This window comes from Ctenopharyngodon idella, chromosome 1 (assembly GCF_019924925.1).
Source record: "Ctenopharyngodon idella isolate HZGC_01 chromosome 1, HZGC01, whole genome shotgun sequence".
Lineage (NCBI taxonomy): Eukaryota > Metazoa > Chordata > Actinopteri > Cypriniformes > Xenocyprididae > Ctenopharyngodon > Ctenopharyngodon idella.
In genome coordinates, this window is record NC_067220.1 from 14,721,458 (window position 1) to 14,744,173 (window position 22,716).

The window sequence follows — 22,716 nt, forward strand, 5'->3', positions numbered from 1 at the left end:
AGTGACAGTAAAAACATTTACGATGTTACAAAAGATTTTTATTTCAAATAAATTCTGTTCATAAAAGAATCCTTTAAAAATATTACTATTTTAACTGTATTTTTATCAAATAAATGCAGCCTTGGAGACTGCACACTGTTGAATGGTAGTGTAAATGTTACATTAAAAGTTACATAAAATGATTGCTCTGCAAATATATGTTTTGCTTTATTTTGCACTATGTAAATTCCAGTTTGCATGTGCTTTCCCAACAGCTGTACATTTCTAGTTTCCCCATCTGGAATGTAAAGAAAAGTTCCTGAAGAAGGAAAAAAAAAAAAAAAAAAACTGTAGTAGATCAGTATACAGTATGTGTTCACAAAAGGGAAGGTGTAACCACAGCAGACATGTCCTTATAATGAAACATGACAGAAATTCCCATATGATCTGTGGTCCTTATCTGATCCAAGGGATGTCACTGGGTTTTGGAATATCATATGGAAATTCTGTCCTTGTGATCATGCATTAAACCTTGTAATCCATGATTTTTTTCTGACAGCAGCTGATGAACAGCATGTGACAGTGTGGGTTGAGTATGGGCTGATCTTAGACCAGTATCAATGTCTCTGAATACAAAACTGAGAATTATGAAAGAAAGATGGTCTTAAATCGTATGTCACTTCCAACCTAATCTAAACAGACATGGCATGCCTTGTTAGTGTCTCACTGATGGGTTTCAAATGTTCTTGTAGCAATGAAAACCACTGAGAGGCCACAATCACAGAGGCTCTCGGTGATGTAAAGCATATGGCCCTAAGTATGTCAAGCAGAATTACCACCAGCATGTGTGTGGGGGTGTGAGAAAGCGTGAGGGGAAAAAAAAACGAGAGAGAGAGAGATTGATTTTTGTAAGCACAATGTCAGAAGCAGTAATATAACTCTTTAGCCTTATGAAAGGGCTTCTTGTCTCTTTTTTTCTCTTCAGGATGGCAATTAGTCCAGCCATTTCATCACCTCATCACTTTAACATGATTGTATGAATGACCTTTTTAAACCACTGGTCATTCGGCAAAGACTGCACATATATATTCACCTTTGCTTCTATCTGAAACCCTTCACAATTGTAAAGTAAGCTGTCTGGAACGTATAAACACACTCGCACACCCCTCTCAGCTCTTGTGGCTACACATTCAGACACTAATGGACACCTCCGTGCTCAATATACTCAATCTACAACCCACAGTACAAAGAAGCATTGTAGTAGAGGTCAGAGAGAGGGCAGTGGAACAAACTACACACACAACAAACAACCCACCTTATCAAAAACACTTGACTATTGATTATTCTAACATTAACAAACATCTATAAATAGAATATATTGACAGTTCATTAAAAGGGTTAGTTCACCCAAAAATGAAAAATCATTTACTCACCCTCAAGTTATTCCAAATCTGTATGAATTTCAGTTGAACACAAAAGAAGACATTTTGAAGAATGTCAGTAACCAAACAGTTGATGTACCCCATTGACTTGTAGGAAAAACAAACAAACAAACAAACTATGGAAGTCAACTGTTTGGTTACCGACATTCTTTAAAATATCTTCTTCTGTGTTCAACAGAAGAAAGAAATTCATACAGGTTTGGAACAGTGAGTAAATGATGACCAAATTTTCATTTTTGGGTGAACTGTACATTTAAGGTCTGTTCAAGTTTGATGTAACAAACTGATGTAGTTGTTTATTTAATTATTGTTATTGTAAACTATTACAAATCATTTTTGGTAACTTAAAGCTGAAATAAAAAATATATTATACTATAATTGTATATAAATAATACTAAAATAACACTGGATGAAAATACAGTTGCAAGAAAAAGTATGTGAACCACTTGCAGAATCTGTGAAAATGTGAATAATTTTAACAAAATAAGAGAGATCATACAAAATGCATGTTAGTTTTTAATTAGTACTGTCCTGAGTAAGATATTTTACATAAAAGCAACAAAACAAAAAAATAGCTGAATTTATTAAAATAACCCTGTTCAAAAGTTTGTGAACCATTGATGCTTAATACTGTGTGTGGTTACCTGAATGATCTATGACTGTTTTTTTGTTTTTTGATGGTTGTTCATGAGTCCCTTGTTTGTTCTGAGCAGCCAAACTGAGCTCTGTTCTTCAGAAAAATCCTCCAGGTCCTGCAGATTCTTCAGTTTTCGAGGATTTTTTGTATATTTGAACCCTTTACAACAGTGACTGAATGATTTTGAGATCCGTCTTTTCACACTGAGGACAACTGAGGGACTCAAACACAACTAATAAAAAAGGTTCAAACATTCACTGATGCTCCAGAAGGACACGATGCATTAAGAATCAGGGGGTGAAAACTTTTGAACAGGATGAAGATTTTTCATTTACAAATTTTTCTTATTTCGTTTAAATATTAATTTTTTTCATTTAGTACTGCCCTTAGGAAGCAACAGAAGATACTTACATGTTTCCCAGAAGACAAATTAAGTACAATTTACCTTGATCATCAAATTCAAAAAGTTTTCAGCCCCCGGCTCTTAATGCATCGTGTCCTTCTGGAGCATCAGTGAATGTTTGAACCTTTTTTAACAGTTGTGTTTGAGTCCCTCAATTGTCCTCAGTGTGAAAAGACGGATGTCAAAATCATTCAGTCACTGCTGGAAAGGTTTCAAATATGCAAAAAATCCTCAAAAACTGAAGAATCTGCAGGACCTGAAGGATTTTTCTGAAGAACAGAGCTCAGTTTAACTGCTCAGAACAAACAAGGGACTCATGAACAACCATCACAAAACAAAAAAACAGTCGTAGATCATTCAGGTAACCAAGCACAGTATTAAGAATCAATGGTTCACAAACTTTTGAATGGGGTAATTTTAATAAATTCAGCTATTTTTTTGTCTTATGGATTATATGTAAACATCTTTTATGTAAAATATCTTACTCGGGACAGTACTAAATAAAAAATAACATGCATTTTGTATGATCTCTCTTATTTTGTTAAAATTTTTCACGTTTTCACAAATTCTGCAAGTGGTTCACATACTTTTTCTTTCAACTGTATTCTAGGGATGTGCCAATATTAAATGTTAATCGATTACAACAATTATTTTAATGTTATGGTCGATAACCAATAAATGGCCAAAATTACACTAAATAAAAACATTAATTCTCTAAAATGCCCTAAATTTCACTAAAAACTAAAACAAATTGCTTAAAAAGCTAATGAATTTAGGCATTACAATTATAATGTTTAGTATGACAAAATGGATATTCATGTTAAGATTTGCTAAAGATTATATTTAAAAGTGTTATTAATTTTGTCTGTTTAAAGATTAACTATTAGCATTAAATGACAGCAAACATAATCTAAATGTAAAAATAGGGAAAATGAGCAAACAATTAAATATCCAATCTTGACAGAAATATATCCAATGCTCGTTCGTTCGTTCAATCAATCAATCTTCATAATATTGTCTGAAAACTTATATTATGCATCCTTAGACTAAATGACATGAATTTAAGAAATATTTTGACCAAAACTATTCTCACAGGGTCTGACCCCATGTGTAATGCCTAACAAAAAAGTATAAAAATGTAAAACTGAGCATATGTATAGGGTATAGGCTAAGCTAGCAGACTAATCAGCTAATGGTACAGAAACTGAAATTAAACCTTCTTCTATAATATGATTGTTCATGTACTGTATTTGGTGCCTGTGTGAATAGACTTTATCGATAAACCCAGAGCGCAACTAACACAGGTACAGAATATACGTGTGCCTTTAAACACACAGGCAGGTGTGAGCTAAAATTTTAACGTGGCCATTATTTTAAAAGTATAATAGTTAATATTTCAGGATAAATTTTCACATGTTAAGACTGAAAAGCTTAAAAAAATGACTGTAGTTACATAAGATTAGATCTTAAGTAGGACTACTAAAAATATGGGATTACCAAAACCCGATTCCAACCATCTAAGGCGAGTCATATCAGATCATGAAAGAAGAAAAGTGTGAGCTATAATGTAAATGAACTATTTGCCCGGAGTTAGCTGATTAGAGTCATTTTCTGGTGTGTGATTAACTTAGTCGCTATGCAGTATTACTGCAAACCAGACAGATACATATATAAGTGTGCAGTATTAGCCACAAAAGGATAAATTGGATAGCAGTGGAAATGTGGCTGCTCCATGCTTTATTACCTAGAGTCTATTTCAATTTGCACCTTGATTGATGTTTATGAAATCATCTGTATGACATCTCTCTTTAGGCTGAGGAACATGTATATAATCGTTTGGACGCTAGTTGATAATCCGTGCCAAACGAACGTCACTTTGCACAGGCCTAAACATTCCTAGCGCTTCTGCTGCATCAGCGTGGAGATTCATATCTGACGCACGTCCTGCGTCAAACAGCGGTTGTTATCCGTCAGCGTTAAGAGTCTTGACAGGCGACGCTTGTGTGCTAAGTGGCAAGCTAAATGCTTTAAATGTAAATATACTACCTCTGGCACACCGTCTCATTTCCAAGCCATCCTTCATTTCACTTTGTGGCTTCACGGCTTTATGCAAATCGCTCTCGTCTCTCCTTTTCATAGTAATGGATGATTAGTATGTTATGGAAGAGAGTGTGTTTGATGGTGTTCGTACACGACGTCCCTAGTGTGTGCGTGTATGTAGATGAATGTGTGTTTTGGTAGAGTTTGAACATTCTGTCCCTCGTGTGCATTCTGGTCGCCATTTTTGTCCCGTTGTTGTGATTCTTATAAATCCAGGCCCGGGGGACATCAAGCATTCCGTTTGTGTCCTATTTCGCAAATCCTGCTTAAAAAAACAAGTTGATTCTGGAGTGTTTCTACCTCTCCATTATCCAGTGGTATTTCTCTGTCTTGCGCTGTTTGTTTTTCATAGTCTCTTCGTGTCTGTTTCAACAGTTTATCTGGTTTTCACAATTCTCTACTTTTTGTTCAGAGTGTCTTTCTTCCTCTCATGTAGCTTTGTGGTTCCCTGGGAGGAGTTTAGATGAGGACTCATTCAGAGACGTGAAACAGCCTGTGACTGTTAAGCAGAAGCAGACATTTGAGAATCAAGCCCTCTAAGGAGTTTATGGACCTCTATGGACGTCTTTGATTCTCTCTCGGTGGTCAAATCAAAAGCAAAATGTAAACTGACCCCATGTTTGTATATATATTTGGTGTTTCCTAAGCCAAGTATCGCTATTTTAAAATGACACAACTTTTCTTTTCCGCCAGCCATCACTTAAACAATAGACAAAACGGCTATTTAGATGTTGTTTTAGTAGACTCACATTCAAGTCTGGCTCCACTCTGGTATTATGGCAACTTTTCAAGATGGAAACAAATCCTGGTGGGTAAAATCATGTCCCCAGACTACATTTCTCACTGAATACTCTGAAATACTGACAGGATATGGGTACTAGACTTTAAAAAAACAAACTATCTTTCAGTCTACTAACAAAACAAGTTTACTTACAAAGTTCACTAACGCACACATTTCCATAACATCAACCACAACACTTCAACCACATCACAAATTATGCATTTAATTATCTGGTGGAAAATACCATTTTAAACATTTTTTGAATAAAATATAATTTGTCTTGCTAAAGCTAATTTTATAGTTCATATTTTACATATCCAGAATACATAAACAATAACCTATGTTAACACTTTTAATAGTATTTTGTCAAAATTACAGCTTAGCTGGAAATGACAAGCAATCAAAATATTCTCTTAGTGAGTGTTATTTCTTCAATATTTGTTCTTTCAATCTTTTAAAATACCTTAGATTATAATAATGAATACTTCAGAATAGATTTTCACATTAAGTTTCAAAGAACCATCTATAAATGTGCACTACCGTTTAAAATTTTTTTTATATATATTTTTGAAAGAAGTCTCTTATGCTCACCAAAGCTGCATTTATTTAATCAAGAAACAGTAATATTGTGAAATATTATTTCAATTTAAAATTCCTCTTTTCTGTTTTAAGATACTTTAAAATGTAAATTATTCCTGTTATGGCAAAGCTGAATTTGCTTTCTGTGTCCTTTAAAAATCATTCTAATATTCTGATTTTGTGCTCAAGAAACAAGCTGTGCCGCTTAATATTTTTGTGCAAACCAAGATGCAGTTTTTCAAGATATTTTAAAAAGAACAGAATTTGATTGAAATAGACATCTTCTTTAACATTATAAATGTCTTAAATTATTTCTTTAAGAATTTAAAGCTGCAGTCCGTGACGTGTGGCGCTCTAGTGGTTAATAAACAGAACTGCATGCGTCTTGCAGAAGAACATTGTAGCTGGAGCTACTTCTCTCTATTTATGTCTTATGTCTATTTATTATATAATTTGTAAATTTTGAAGACAAAAAAGTTACAGACAGCAGCTTTAATGCATCCTAGGTGAATAAAAGTTTTGAATGGTAGTGTGTACATAAAGCCATTTTTAATACAAACCCGATTCCAAAAAAGTTGGGACACTGTACAAATTGTGAATAAAAAAGGAATGCAATGATGTGGAAGTTTCAAATTTCAATATTTTAGTCAGAATACAACATAGATGACATATCAAATGTTTAAACTGAGAAAATGTATCATTTTAAAGGAAAAATAAGTTGATTTTAAATTTCATGGCATCAACACATCTCAAAAAAGTTGTTGCCATGTTTACCACTGTGTGGCATCCCCTCTTCTTTTTATAACAGTCTGCAAACGTCTGGGGACTGAGGAGACAAGTTGCTCAAGTTTAGGAATAGGAATGTTGTCCCATTCTTGTCTAATACAGGCTTCTAGTTGCTCAACTGTCTTAGGTCTTCTTTGTCGCATCTTCCTCTTCATGATGCGCCAAATGTTTTCTATGGGTGAAAGATCTGGACTGCAGGCTGGCCATTTTAGTACCCGGATCCTTCTTCTACGCAGCCATGATGTTGTAATTGATGCAGTATGTGGTCTGGCATTGTCATGTTGGAAAATGCAAGGTCTTCCCTGAAAGAGATGACGTCTGGATGGGAGCATATGTTGTTCTAGAACTTGGATATACCTTTCAGCATTGATGGTGCCTTTCCAGATGTGTAAGCTGCCCATGCCACACGCACTCATGCAACCCCATACCATCAGAGATGCAGGCTTCTGAACTGAGCGCTGATAACAACTTGGGTTGTCCTTTGTCTCTTTAGTCCGGATGACATGGCGTCCCAGTTTTCCAAAAAGAACTTCAAATTTGTCTGACCACAGAACAGTTTTCCACTTTGCCTCAGTCCATTTTAAATGAGCCTTGGTCCAGAGAAAACGCCTGCGCTTCTGGATCATGTTTAGACATGGCTTCTTTTTTGACCTATAGAGTTTTAGCCGGCAACGGCGAATGGCACGGTGGATTGTGTTCACCGACAATGTTTTCTGGAAGTATTCCTGAGCCCATGTTGTGATTTCCATTACAGTAGCATTCCTGTATGTGATGCAGTGCCGTCTAAGGGCCCGAAGATCACGGGCATCCAGTATGGTTTTCCGGCCTTGACCCTTACGCGCAGAGATTGTTCCAGATTCTCTGAATCTTTGGATAATATTATGCACTGTAGATGATGATAACTTCAAACTCTTTGCAATTTTTCTCTGAGAAACTCCTTTCTGATATTGCTCCACTATTTTTCGCCGCAGCATTGGGGGAATTGGTGATCCTCTGCCCATCTTGACTTCTGAGAGACACTGCCACTCTGATAGGCTCTTTTTATACCCAATCATGTTGCCAATTGACCTAATAAGTTGCAAATTGGTCCTCCAGCTGTTCCTTATATGTACATTTAACTTTTCCGGCCTCTTATTGCTACCGGTCCCAACTTTTTTGGAATGTGTAGCTCTCATGAAATCCAAAATGAGCCAATATTTGGCATGACATTTCAAAATGTCTCACTTTCAACATTTGATATGTTATCTATATTCTATTGTGAATAAAACATAAGTTTATGAGATTTGTAAATTACTGCATTCCTTTTTTATTCACAATTTGTACAGTGTCCCAACTTTTTTGGAATTGGGTATGTAAAACTGAATTCCAGCCATCGGAGGTGTGTCATATCACGTTCCCTTTGAGCTTTGAGAGAAAAAAAAAAAACATCCAGGTGATGCGAGGGTAAAGAGATAGTTGAGTCTATATATCATCGGAGAGCTGAAGGCTTCAGCATGGCACAAGACCAAAGTGTGTATATGTGTGTATAACAGAGATCTCCTCTAATTTCCCATGCATGTGAACTGTATTGATCGCACCCCAGGCAGTTCTTTAAACCAGCTAGTTACTGCTACCTGTAAGTGTGTGTGTGTGTGTGTGTGTGTGTGTGTGTGTGTGTGTGTGTGTGTGTGTGTGTGTGTGTGTGTGTGTGTGTGTGTGTGTGTGAGTATGTTATAAACGTGTGTGCGTCTGTGAGTGTGTATTGACCCGGGGTGTTAGTTATAGCCTTGTCCTCTGAGTGCTGACCAGACAGAACTGCCAGTCAAACTCAGGGTATGCCCAGAGCAACTGCTGATTAATTCACCCATCTCACACAGAGAGAAAAAGACAGGAAGAGAGTAAAAACGTAGAACCATGAAAGTGACTGACAGTTCTTCATACAAAAAGACGAAATATGACAGTAGAAATTATACCTGTAGAGACAAATAGATGAAGCTGAGGCACACTACTCAATAGAGACGACTAAAATGGCAGCAAGCGAGCAGGCGAGAGAGACAGAGAGAGAGAGAGAGAACAAAGGAAGAAGAAAGAAAGAGGGTCGAGTCAGTGGGGGGCTGTAAGCTGACAGAGCAGTTAAAGTGTAGCCAGAAGCTAAGATTACCTCTGATCACCGGTCTCATTGCCCCTTACAGTTATCGTACAGACACCTGACACACACACAGACACACACACACACTAAATATGCCTGTAACCAGTGTTATCGGTGCTATGAAGGATTATGCAGAGAACATCAGTATTCATACTAAACATTAGTGAATACAACATACATACAATACGACCATTCAAAAGTTTGGGGTCAGTACGATTTTTCTTTTGAAAGAAATTAATACTTTTATTCAGCAAGGATGCATTAAATTCAGCAAAAGTGACAGTAAAGACATTTATTAAATATTTATACTTCAAATAAATGCTGTTCTTCTGAACTTTTTATGATCAAAATAATGTTCCACTGTTTACACAAAAATATTAAGCAGCACAACTGCTTATATATATATATATATATATATATATATATATATATATATATATATATATATATATATATATTAGCTAAAATGATTACCATAAAATTCATTTCTTAAAACTGCAACTTCCTTGCAATTTTCCACAACTTATGGGCAGACAACTTATGCATGGATACTGTGATTTGGGATGTACTAATTCTAGTCTTGCATACTATTAAGACAGAAAGCCTATCCACCTAGAAAAGTACTGTTGCTCCACTTCAAAAGGACGATTTAGAACTTCAATAACAAACACATTTACTGAAATAATGGTTTATCAAAACTACAAGCTTCATATTTCTGCTTTAAACCCTCTGCCTTGCCTCAGAGACTTCCAAAGTAAGCACATTACTGTGAACACATTTTACAAATTTAGGGAAACAGAAATCTGAAATACAGTCTTAAAATATTTGTTAACATTATGTGGTGGTACATTTTTGGAGTAAAATGGTTGCCTGTTTTTGTCTTGCTATGGATAATTTAATATTTTATGTAACCTATACACAATTTACATTTTCACACATTTAATAGTAATTTGACCAAAAAAACAAAACAAAAAAACACTTGGTAACAATTTACAATGTTTACACATCTGAGCAAACTATGAACAATACTTCTACACCATCGGTTAATCTTAATTTTAAAGTTCATGTATACATCTACTGCATTTAAAAAAAAAAAAAAAAGTTTTATCTGTTAACAATGTGCTGTGAACTAACATAAACAATAAGAAATTTATTTTTATTAACTAACATTAATATGCTGCTTATACACTGCTTGTCATTAGTTCATGTTAGCTAATGCATTAACTAATGTTAATGAATGGGACATATTGTATAATGTAACCAAAAACTTTTTTACAAGTAAAATGTTGTGTTTTGTTGTTTGGTATTTCCAATTCAGCAACACGCCACAAATGTAGCCCATAGACCATAAGCTGTACTTAACTCAGGATAGTCCTGTAAAAGACTGAAAGGGTAGAGTCACAAGCTGCATTAGTCTGTCGTGTGGTTGTGGCACAGAAAACCAGTGCGAGATTTAGTCAGAGAAGGTTTAGTTCTCCCCAGGTGGATGCCTCCATCTTGCCTCTGATGGCTTTGTGTTAATGGAATTAAAGTGAAACTCCAGGAATCCTCTATTCCGCCTCAGATATGCAGCTCGAACAGCTCAGCTGTGCTAAGCCCATCCTTATGCCCTCAAATCAGCTCTCTGCCACCTTTCCCATTCAAACAACCTCCTCATCCCTGTTCCCTCACTCCCTCTCTTCCTCCCTCTAACTCTCACTTATAGTATCTTAGTCCCACTTAATACCTTCTTTCTTTCCTATGTTTCTGCCTCTAGTGCGTTTTCCCCTTAACACTCTCTGATCCTCAGCTAATACCTAATTCTTTCCCTCTTTTTCCCTTTTTTATCTCTTTCTCCTTCTCAATTCTTTCTCTCTCTGCCACCTTGGCTACATTCACACAGTCAGTGTTTGGGATTGACATCCGTACTTACTAACAGGTGTGACTCTCGAATTCTCCCATGACAGTCCGTACAAACAACCAGTGTCAAGCCCCTTCTTGATTAATGCGATAGTTGTGAATACCACCTGTAACCAAAGTAACAGTTATAAAAGTAAATATCAAAGATAGCGACTTTCATAACACAGGAAAGTAATTTGAAAAAAAAAAAAGACAGCTTTTATTTAGGAGGGACGCAATAAATTGATCAAAAAAGTAACAGTAAAGACATTTATAATGTTACAAAAGATTTCTATTTCAAATATGGAAAAAATGTATCATGGTTTCCACAAACATATTAAGGAGCAAAAGTGTTTTTTTATCATTGATAATTGTAAAACAATATTTCTTGAGCACCAAATCAGCATATTAGAAAAATTTCTGAAAGATCATGACACTGGAGTAAAGACTGCTGAAAATTCATCTTTAAATATTTTATACATTTTTTTAAAAAATATATTAACATAGAAAATAATTATTTTAAATTGCACAGTACTGTTCTTACTGTATTTTTGGTCAAATAAATGGTGAACATAAAGGCTCAGGTATACTTCACTTTGACCGAGTTCAGCACATGCGCAGTACAATTTTTTTCTATACTCTACCAGACATCGGAGGGCAACACTGAGTTGTGTCGTCAACAGGACATTCACTGGGCCGGATCGGAAAAGAAAAATAGTGCATCCACCATTGCAACATAGTTCAGAAGATACACCAAGAGAACAAGAATAAAAAATGATGGATATGCTATGTACTTTCTGATCTCTTTGTACAAACGCTCGTCAAGTTCATTTTTGAATCGCTCTTTCCACACTCTTCTTCAACAACTACACACTGTGCTCAGTACTGTGCATATTACCACCTAGTAGACTCTTCTGTCCTGCTTGCGCATGCGCAGTTGCATGCGCACCGCCCGCGTGGTCTCGAGATTTGGGCTGCACACGGATGGGGTGTGCGGACGTAGTACACTTTGAGGCTGGAATACACTTTTGTTGTTGTGAATAATTTCTAAACAAAACAAAAAAATCCTGATAATTTGCAAAACAGACCATATTAAACCCTAAACTCCTTTATCTATTTGTAACAGTATCAATATTGGCGATCTCTCTCTCATTAACCATTTCAGTCGTATCAGACTCTTGGTGATTCTATGGCCATCTCTTGCCATACGCAAGCAATGATTTTTTTCGGGGTAGGTTGCCAGGTCTTTCCCCAATACTCTACATTACATGGCTTGGGACTCACACACACACACATTCACACATACAGACAATTAAGCATCTCAAATTCACCTATACTGCATTTTTTGGGGGGATTGTGGGGGAAACCAGAGCACCCAGAGGAAACCCATACAGAAAGGACTCCTGGCTCAGCCAGGACTCGAACCGAGGACCTGTGAGGCGACAGTGCTACCCACTGAGTCAATTTACTTAGTAAAAAATATGTAGCATTGCCCATTCCAACATCTAAAACCCTCCGATGATGACACACTGCTTATACCTCGATTTCTATGAGTTACCAAAACTCCACATGAAAAAACACAAGTCCCTGGTTGCAGAATTCGGCTGTCACACTTGCATATAACCGAACCGTGTGTGAACCTAACTGTATTTACCGCACTAAAACATGACTGACAACTGAATTCTGCTGTTACGTAGCCCTTTTTCCCCATCACTCCATGTTCCTCTCGGTCCAATTACAATCCGATGCTCACCTGCCACGCACCTCCCTTCTCCATCTTTCTCCTCGCTGTCTGAACATTCTGCCAGCTGGGTGTCTTTGTGCCTGTTTAACCGCTAACTGCTTAGGCTCCCTACAGAGATAGAGAGAGAGAGAGCTGCAGGGGTGGAGGAGTTCTCCGGAATACTAAAACACGTTCCTGTTTACCAAGCCCGACCGCATCTGAATCTAGAGCAACATGCATCAGGTCAATAGCTTTTTAATATGCGAGCAAACACAGATAGTTCCCTGTCATCGGCGCTATTTTAAAGATGGTGGCAAGCGTAAATATGAAGATGTTAGAAACTGCTGCCTAGTTTTAGCGAGAAAAAATTCTTCCGCAGATGGCTTGATTTTCATTTCGAACCAAAACAAGAAATCCCGATAATTTAGAGTACACACAAATCTGCCCTTCAGAACATGAGCTCGTGAGCAATTACAAGTGTTTTCCCGCTTTTCCTTTTCCGCAAGCTCTTTCTCTCTTCGCTCTCCCAGGCCTTTTTTCTGGTTGTATATTTGTACAGCTGAGAGACTTACCCCGGTTCCTCTAATTGAAGGCGAATTTTATTCAGCAAGCACGCTCATTCTGGGGCAGCATGTGTGAGTGTGCCGGCCGTGTATAATGATGTAACCGTTGGTAATATGCAGCACTTCCTTAGCCAACTCCAGATGGCAGAGTTCACCTCCTCTCCTCTGTATGTGAATGTAAAGGGACGGGCGGCTATCCCAGCATGCTCTGCGACTGGAGCTAAACAGCATTGCTCTGTGTCAGTTCCGCATGAGAGGGGTGACAGCGCTGATGAGTGTCCTTTAGAGGCAGTCGTAGCTGTGGTCAGGACTGGGGAATGAGCTCTTTGATGTGCTGTGGTGGGACGCGGTGATAATGGACCATTCTTCAGACGACTCTCACACACTTCCAGAGTTCCATTTGATATGCCGTGGAATGGGGAAGTTAAGATGGCCGTCAAGCTTCATGCCCTGAAGTGATCCCCTGAGCGGCCTGACTATGTGTGTGTGAATGAGTACATATCAAGTGAATGTTGGTCTGGGCAGCTGGTCTTCCTGAGAGGTTCAGATCTAAAGGTTAGTTCTGGTTTAATCCCTTCTATTGAAGACTTTAATACGGTTTTCTCAAACCCATTCTCACTCCCAAGACATCAAAAACTGAAGCATGGTCAAACGCCTTTAGCGCCACTATTAAAACACTAAAGGTACCCTAGGCGTTGCTATATCGACTAACTAGGAACACGATTGCTTTCAATGAGAAACCTCTGGTGTTGATACACAGACTTGAAGGGCATGGGAATATTATAATGAAATTATATACTGGGGTATAATGTTGTCATTATGACATATATGTTGTACCAGGTGAGCTAATGAGCAAGTTTATACAACACAAAATCCATGTATGGAGCTGGTTATGCAAACATCAATATGTAGTTTACAAATATGCACTATGGTAAAAGTGTTTTAGTTCATAACACAGTATTGTGAAAGGAACTGTGTGGAAATAAGTCTTTATTAATCAATAATCTGTGCCAATTGTGCGAAAAATAACAAAAGTTGTTGGTGTTTAACTGCCTCTATTGGCCATTTCAGCTGGAAACTGCAGTGAAATGTTTTGCAGAAATGTAGCCAGAATCAAGTATTTTCAATGAGCATGGGTGGCCCATATTCATTCATCTAGTTGTCTCCTCTTCTCTAGTTTCCTCTCATCTGGTAATAAGGTGATGATACACGGGGCAACTTTTTGAGCAATGTTGCCGGGCAATGTCGTCAAACGATGATGCTTGGGCACTTTCCCATTGAGAATGGGAAACAAATTTTGATCTTAAGTATACAGATAGAAATTTGTTTCCCATTCTCAATGGGAAAGTGCCCAAGCATCATCGCTTGGCGACACTGCACGGCAACATTGCTCAAAAAGTTCCCCCGTGTATCATCACCTTTAGGGCCATAACCACCATAGACATTGAGGAGGACAACTCTCCCCCAATAATTAGAAATGGCCAAATTGTCCCCCTCCCAATGTTTGATATTATTGATGCTGCTCTGCTGTACTTCATTATGCATCGCTCTGTTTGTTGTTAGGATGACAAAAAAGTTTTAAAAGTTACATTTTTAGGATGGTCTGCCTCAGCGGCAGAATGACTGAGCTGGCCAATCAAATCAAAGAAGGCGGGGCTTACTGTTCACAGAAGACGAGTGTGAATTCCAAAGCAACGCTTTCGTATTAGCATTGAAAGAGTACGTGGCAAGTAGCTAAACATTTGATATTTGACGACTGTTTTATGATTGAAATATTCAGTGACTGACAGTAATATCCAGTGATGCAAACTACTCAACATTTTTATGAAATTTTGCCATTTTGAATTGAAAACATGCTATTATTTGATTAATATGATATGATTAATGTAATGTATTTCATAACTGAATGTGATGAGACAAGAAACATTTAGCGTTTTTGACATATTAGACATACAAATAAGACTGAATTCTATATTTTTTTAAAAATATTATTTGCAAATACTTTAAACTGATTACTTAATAACTACAATAGACCTGGAACTTTTACGTTTCTTTTGTGCCCTTCAAGTGGAGTTGGAAATATTGTATTTATGAATTCCAAGCTCATGAATGACAGAGCAAAGTTGAATTTACGAGTGGACAACGCAGAATTCAGAATGATATACGAGTTGGACAGTTAGAAGGGGCATGTCGATGTGAAACCTTATGGAAACACTGATTTATAATATAGACATCATATAATATAGGACTATCTACAATCTAAAATACATATCTGATCTGCAGTGAATTATAATGAAGGATTTTGCAAGTTATTTTAATTGTACATCCTGTACAATCATTTTCATTATTTTTTAATTCAAATGTAGTTAACTGGGTTCACAATATAATTCTTTTGTTTTATTTAGGCTACTTTTGTCTTTTGTTTCTGACAGGAATGTGTGACGTCATACAAGTGAACGCCCAAGTTTTCCAGGTCTCCTCTTTTATGTCATCTCCTCATGTCCTCTCATCTTGCCTTGTCTCATCTTACCTCCACTAGTCTCATTTCGTCTCCTCTTATCTCCTCTTATCTCTTCTCATCTTGTTTCATCTAGTCTCCTCTTTCTTTTCTGAACTTGATTTGTCATTTCTCTCTTCTCTTACACTTTGATGTAATGATGTTCCATTTAATTATCAAAGTGTAAACAGTCTGATTCATAGTCAATTTAAATTTGCATCATGATACTTACACATTACCATACACTTACGTCTTCATTAACTTGCTAGTCATGTCATTCCAAACTTGTTTGATGTTCTTTCTTTTGTGGAACACAAATTTAAAAAATGTCTGTGTTTTTTGTCAAAATCTAAATATCTATAGAAGAAAGGAAGTCATACACATTTGAAACAACATGATGGTGAGTATATGATTATTAAACTGGCCACAAAGTCAGAAAATGTTCACAGCCTGGGGACAGAGCACGCTCACAAACGTTGAACAGCTGCCTAAACAACACACTGCAGAGATCCCATCCTATTGTGATGGTATGTGTGTGTGTCTGTGTGAACACAATGAGAAATAATAAGAGTATTACAAAGCTATTTTGGGCATGCAAGCAGGCCATGAGGGAGAGTTTTAGACATATTATCATTTTCTTTCAGAAAGGTTTTTAGGAAATTTACTCAATAACAATAGAAAGAGAGAGAGAATGAGAGACCGAGAGAAATCTCCCAGTGACAGAGAAAAGAGGATAAAACACACTGTCTTCACTGAGATGCATGCTGATTGTACACACATACACACACATGAAGGTCAAAGTCAAGGTAATACCAGGAAAAAAAAATAAAATAAAAAAACAAATGGAGAAATGAACAGCAGCTAATGACAGCGGGGTAGGAGGTAATCAATGAAATCCCAATATAATCAGCAACTGCTGGGTAATCACAGATAAAGAGGAGGATTCTGGGTATGAATTCATCAGAGGAGGTGCAGAGCTCTTGGGAGAAACTGGAAAGTGTGTCAATGAGCTCATGTGTACCAAACCTTAATTTGATTATACAGATATTCAACTGCCATTGGCTATCACAGTCCTTGGAAACAGAATAGTAAAGCGAGTTTATGTGTGGATGAGAGTATTCATGAGACCTGTAACAAGAAGAGGGAAGAATTTCAACATGGCTGCAGGAAAAGCAGTATAGCTCTTCACCTAGCACAAAAAAAGAAAAAAGAAAATTAGGAAAAAGGTATTAAAATAAATTACATTTTGGCAAGAAAGTGCATTTAAAAAAAAAAAAAAAAAATCTACTCAACCTAATGTTATTCCAAACCCATAAGACTTTGGTGAATTAGGCTTTTAATTACATATAAACACACATAGAGTGCTCGATCGATATTTAGATATAAATAAAAGCCTAAATAAAATCTGTTATCATGTAAAACGATCATATCTATTCTCTCTCTTCACAAGACTTTTAAGCATTTGATTCATTTGGATTCAATTTAAGATGCCTTTATGACCTTTTTGGATCTGCATTTTGGTTACCTGGACTTTCCATTGAGAAACATAATCCTCTGCGGTTTCAATAAAAACATCTTAATGTGTGTTAGAAATATTAAAGGTGCACTATGTAGTTTTTCCGTCCGCAAAAGGTCGCCTATTCAAAACAAGGGCGTAGCTTGATGATGCCAAGTTTGAACGTGGAATCCTGGGACATGTGGTCTTCACCTCACAGCCAGTGAAAAAGAATCAGGATAGGACTTGGGTAGAAATCATGTTCATGGATGCAATTATTAATGTTACTGTAGCATGAAGCAGAGCAGGATCAAGTGTTGTGGGAGCTGAACGAGGTCGCTGAAGCGTTTGTTAATGAGAGACGAACACAACACACGCCTCACGAGCAGTGGAACTTTTATTATGCTGCAGTCGCCGGTGCCGCTTCCGCTTTTCCGGTCATGAGTATGAGGTAACGCAGCTCTGTTTATCATATTAGATACATTTGAGTATGTTGAAAATTATGTTATAACGTTACTCGAGACTTATAACGAGACTGTGCATTCGCTCGTATCATATTAAATGCCGGATGGCTTGTGTTGATAAATGGCATGCAAATCATTTTAAAACGTATTGTATGATGAAGAAAATTCTGTATTACTGTTACTAAAAATAAAGCTGCATCTGATTATGCTATGTTAGCTACTTCACAAAAAAGTGTTTTCCTCTGCAGCATGGTAAAGCATGGTACTCGCAGAAAATCAAGAAAATTAGATGTAAACAATAAGATTAAACGTGTTGGGCTATATAACAATAATTAGTTTTCTGTCTATAAATGTAACCAAACCGTTGTTCCCTTGTCTATTAAAACATGTAATATATTAATGCGTCTTTGGTGCTTCCATGGTTTCTAAAAAATAAAACCAAAAACCGAGGGTAACGCGGGTATGACGCCATTGAAAGGCAACTCCCTCACACGTCCCAGATCCTTGGTTAAAATAGCAATTTTCTCACGGTTTACAAATAGTTGGAAACATTTGGGATATTGTAAGTACTCAACTGAACAAAATATATAACACTGGCCTAGTGGTTTTTGGATATTTTACTGCAAAGATTTTACATATTGCAGCTTTAACCAAAGTCTTATGTGAATAAATGATGAAAGATTGGAAATCTAAACATGGAATTTTCTGTCGTCAGTTTGCCTCATGTTGTTACAAGCATTCATTTGAGGAATAAAAACAGACATGTTCTCAAGTTGACCACTTTTACAGTGTTTTGTTGAGTTTGAAGAGTTTTTCCATTGTACCGAAAATAAACAACTATTATTTTAAACCAGGAAGACTTCCTTCAATAATCACCTTCACATGAAAGATTATGCTGGCTAAAACAGTTAAATTTCAACATAAAGTACAGTACATGTGCCAGCAATACCAGCACTAACTGGCTTAAATCTGTATTATGAACTCAATATTCTGTTTCCTTTCTGCCACTTTCACCAAGCATATTATTTGCTCCCAAATACCAACTGAATATGACACCATATGTCAGAGAAAGACTGTGTGTGTCGTGTAGTGAGTTTTTATGTATTCTTGCCATTTTCTAGCTTGATATGTGTGAGCTAGTCTGTTTGCACATGTGTGAGTGTGTTAGCGAGAGAAAATCCAAGTGAGCATGTGTGTTTCTGTCTCCAGAGTCTGACTGTAATAACATATTTCCAAAGATGACATTTAATCCATGCAAACAAATCACCACGGAGACCATCAGCGTTCCGCCAGGCTTATCCAATGAGCAGGAGCGTATCAACCCAGGCAGGAGTAATCAAAGCTAATAGATGACTGGGAGAATGGAGCAGGGACAAGCGGGCATGGGCCACTCAACCAATCTCATATTCCAGCCATGAGAACCGTCCTCAGAGACAACAACAATCTATATCCTCATTTTCAACACTCAGAGAGGAATTCAATTGAAAACAGCAAGCCTCATTTTGCTAAATCCATTTCAATTATATTTAGCATAACATTTGAAGCTGGATCTATTTAGCAACTGGTGTGTTTTGATGACAAATATGGCATTTGATGTGTTGGCCCAAAACATAATCTATGCAAGTATATGAATCAAGCCACTACATAAGCTTGATTACAGCCACCAGTGCATTCCGAATATTCAATTATATATGGACATGTATACTATTATATTACATACACTACCATTTAAAAGTTTGGGTTCTGTGTTTCTAAAAGAAGTCTCTGATGCTTACCAAGTCTGCATTTATTTGATCAAAAATACTGTAAAATCAATAATACTGTGAAATATTCTAATTTAAAGGGGTACTTTACCGTTTCAATAAAAATTGGCTGCCTATGCAGTTGAAAGGCGATTTAAAAAGGAAAAAAATAAAAAAAAATAAAATAAAATCGGTGCTACCTTACTATATACACAAAGTTCTGGCATGAAACTCTAATGGGCAGGCTAATAGGTCCTTTAACTCAACCTGTTCGTAATCCACATCATTATTAGGACACAGATGATTGGTTCCTGCTGTATCAGTAGCCAATGAGCTTGCATGCTCAATCTTCAAATACATGAGTAGCATCTGCCTTAGCAGTGCAGTGCGCTTCAGAGACCCTCCATCTTCCCCAGCTCCACCTATATAGATCTGCTACGGGTAATTCATGTACGCTATATTGTACAGCAGCAGCATGTCTTACTTGCTCACAACAGCGTGTCGTGTATGTATTGGCAGTAGCAAGTCCCGTACTTGCTCTGCAGCAGCAGCGTAGCAGATCTATTCCGCCAAGACCAAACATATCAACACTGTCATACCCATTACCATGCCAAACACTCCAAGAGTTGTCATGATAGAAATATATAAAAATAATTTTGCCAAATAGGTGGGAAAACTTAAACACCCATAATGCACTGGGCATTGCCATCCAGTGCATTCGCACCAGTCTGTTATGGATAAGCTTACCAGAGTCAAATACCGCCTTGCTTTAGTAGGAAATACTTCTTAGCAATCTTTTAATTATAATGGTGTCAACTTGTATCCAGCGTGGATATAGGCAGTGGCTGAAGGCTGCCAAAAATCATAACTATGAAAAACCTCCATGTTTGTAGTCAACATTTCATACTGGATGACCACAAACACTGTTTTAGGCCAAACAGAGAGGGAAAAAACTGAAAGAACCTGCCATTCTGTCAGTACTGCCCAACCCCTCAGAAGCAAAATGCCAATGTATATGAAAGCTGTTGCCATAGTGTTCCATTTTTACCATAATTCTGTTTAAATAGCAGACAAAGTAAAATACAATTTTCAGTAATAAACCTACCCTTATAATAACTCTTCTGTTAATAACCATCTGTCGATCTGACTGTCCGTGGGCGGGATACAAAAATGCTAACGTTATCTAACGTTATCTGCGTTTTGTGTCATCTGGTGGACGTTTGCTGACAAATACAAGTGAATTTCTCGGTCCAGGTAACATAGAGAATGAGAAAACATTGTTTTCTCAACTACCAACATTGTAACAATACAAATCAAGTTGAAAATGTAACTGATATATATTTTAATATATTTTAAAATGTAATTTATTCCTTTGATGTCAAAGCTGTATTTTCAGCAGTCTTCAGTATCACATGATCCTTCAGAAACCATTCTAATATGCTGATTTGGTGTTCAAAAAACATTTCTGATTATTTTTCAAGATTCCTTGATGAATAGAATGTTCAAAAGAACAGCATTTATTTGAAAAAGAAATCTTTTGTAACAATGAAAAATCTTTACTGCCACTGTTGCTCAATTTAATGTGTCCTACATAATCTCAATGTAAACATCATAAACAGAAATTAGTGTGCACAATTAAACATCCAACAGACCAATCTGATGAATAAAAAAATACTGGAAAGCACTGGACAAGAATTTCACATACTTGCATAGAGTATTGACGTGCACGCTGTCATGCCAAATTAAGCTCAGCAATGCAAGACGCAAAGATTGTTCATGAGTTATCAGTTCAAAACATGACAGCACCAGCACAAGAAAGGAATGAAAAAAATATTTTCTGGAAATCAAGTCCTGCTTTGTTTTTGTGCCATCTTTACTACAGCAAGGTTAATGGTATATTTAAAAAAGCTTTGGTTTCTGGTTTCTAAGCATGTAGGATACACTCTATGGTCTGTCAGTAAGAGGAAAGGTACAAAAGCCTCATTTTTAAGTCAACTGAACAAGACCTTAGGAAACTCTCCCTGAGAAAGATAAAGGGAGAGGAAAAGGGAGATGCTTGCTGTTATTTTGTTTGTAATGCCTTCAAAAGAATTGCAGAACATCAAGGAGGACTCTGAAGAGACTGAAAAAAGAGAGTGAGTGAGGTAAAGACATGTTGATATTAGACGAAAGGTAAAAAGGAAGATGAAAAAGAAAGAAAAAAAAAAAACACTGACAGCATTGAGAAAAACAACTCCCGTGCTTTGAGTGGTGCTACCAAGACGGGGGACTTTGAGAGAGGTTTCCCCTCACATGAGAAATGCATGTGTCATATGTGTAAAAGGAGTGAATCGGTGGGTTTGGGTTAATCCAGAGCCAGCTGTTCACTTCCAACGGCACAGGCGGAAGCAGGAACAAGCTCCCTGACATTTGTGTCTGATTGAAACAAGCAGCCAGAGACTGAAGCCTGACATTTGAGCTTGAATGAAAGTAACGTATTACAAATATCTTTCTGGCTGACTGAAACAGGAGGAATCACATTCAACATGAGTCAAGATGAAACTACAAAGAGAGGAAGTCTCAAAACAAAAAAGTGTCAACTTGAGTAAAATATATAACCCTCAAAATGCAAAGGTGACATCTTTATTTCTCTCTATTTATATCTGTATTATGATTAATAGTATTTTGTGGTGAAAAGACATTTTTGGAGTAAAAAATGGCCACCATTTTTGTGATGCTAAGGCTAACTTCATAGCTAGCATTTTATGTATCCCAAATACACAATTAAATAATATTTTGTGACTTTTTTCGGATAATTATGATACACACACACACACAATTGAACACTTTATCTATATACATATTTATTATCATATGTAATATACATATATTTTAATTATATTTAAAATACAGAAAAATGGTCAATGTTAAACAGTAAGTGTGTTATAGATTGCAGCAATGGTAATCACAAATTCAGAATGTTTAAATAAATAAATAAATAAATAAATGTTTACGGTACTCTGTTTGGATAAGTATGTTCATACTTTTCTTAAATGTACAAATAATTTGATAATGGAAAGTCTGGGACCAGGGCAAAACAATACCATCTACAAGGCATTTGAGAAGTAGCAAAAAAAAAAAAAAAAAAAAAGATAAAGCACTGGTAAAAGTTTCCAAAACAGTTTCAATGTGACCTTCATATAACATAAATAAATCTGTTTTAATAAAATTCAACCCTTGGGACATAAAAGTGGTTGAAGTTGAAGAAACAAGCATATGTACATGTAGCTACATCACCGCACACACATACGCACAGAATGTAATTTGAAAAAATGAAGAGCGAGAGACGGAAATAGGATGTTAGTCTGTCCTGAGATGAAGCTAAATGGTCATGACAGCTTTGTGCCTTTGATGCCCCTCTGAATCGTGCTTCAGGCTTCAGAGCCCCTGAAGGTCTGAGTGTGTGTGAGCATGCAGCCAAGTGACCACCAGACTCTGGCCACTGACAATTGATGATTTCTGACAGCTTGCTCATTATTT

At 36.8% G+C, this 22,716-nt stretch overlaps 1 long non-coding RNA gene across 3 annotated transcripts in view; it reads right to left on the reverse strand.

Annotated features, from left to right (window-relative positions):
- LOC127520617 (uncharacterized) overlaps positions 1–13,203 on the reverse strand; it is an 83,837-nt gene extending 70,634 nt beyond the window's left edge. For 2 of the 3 annotated variants that reach the window (XR_007932166.1, XR_007932167.1), the window contains exons 1-2: positions 13,009–13,203; positions 10,748–10,841 (exon numbers count right to left, since the gene is read on the reverse strand). This is a non-coding gene — a long non-coding RNA (uncharacterized LOC127520617). Of the gene's footprint in view, positions 1–10,747; positions 10,842–12,466; positions 12,564–13,008 lie in introns of those variants that run through there. The other variant, XR_007932165.1, reaches the window with a different exon arrangement.
- Between the last annotated feature and the right edge of the window lie 9,513 nt (positions 13,204–22,716).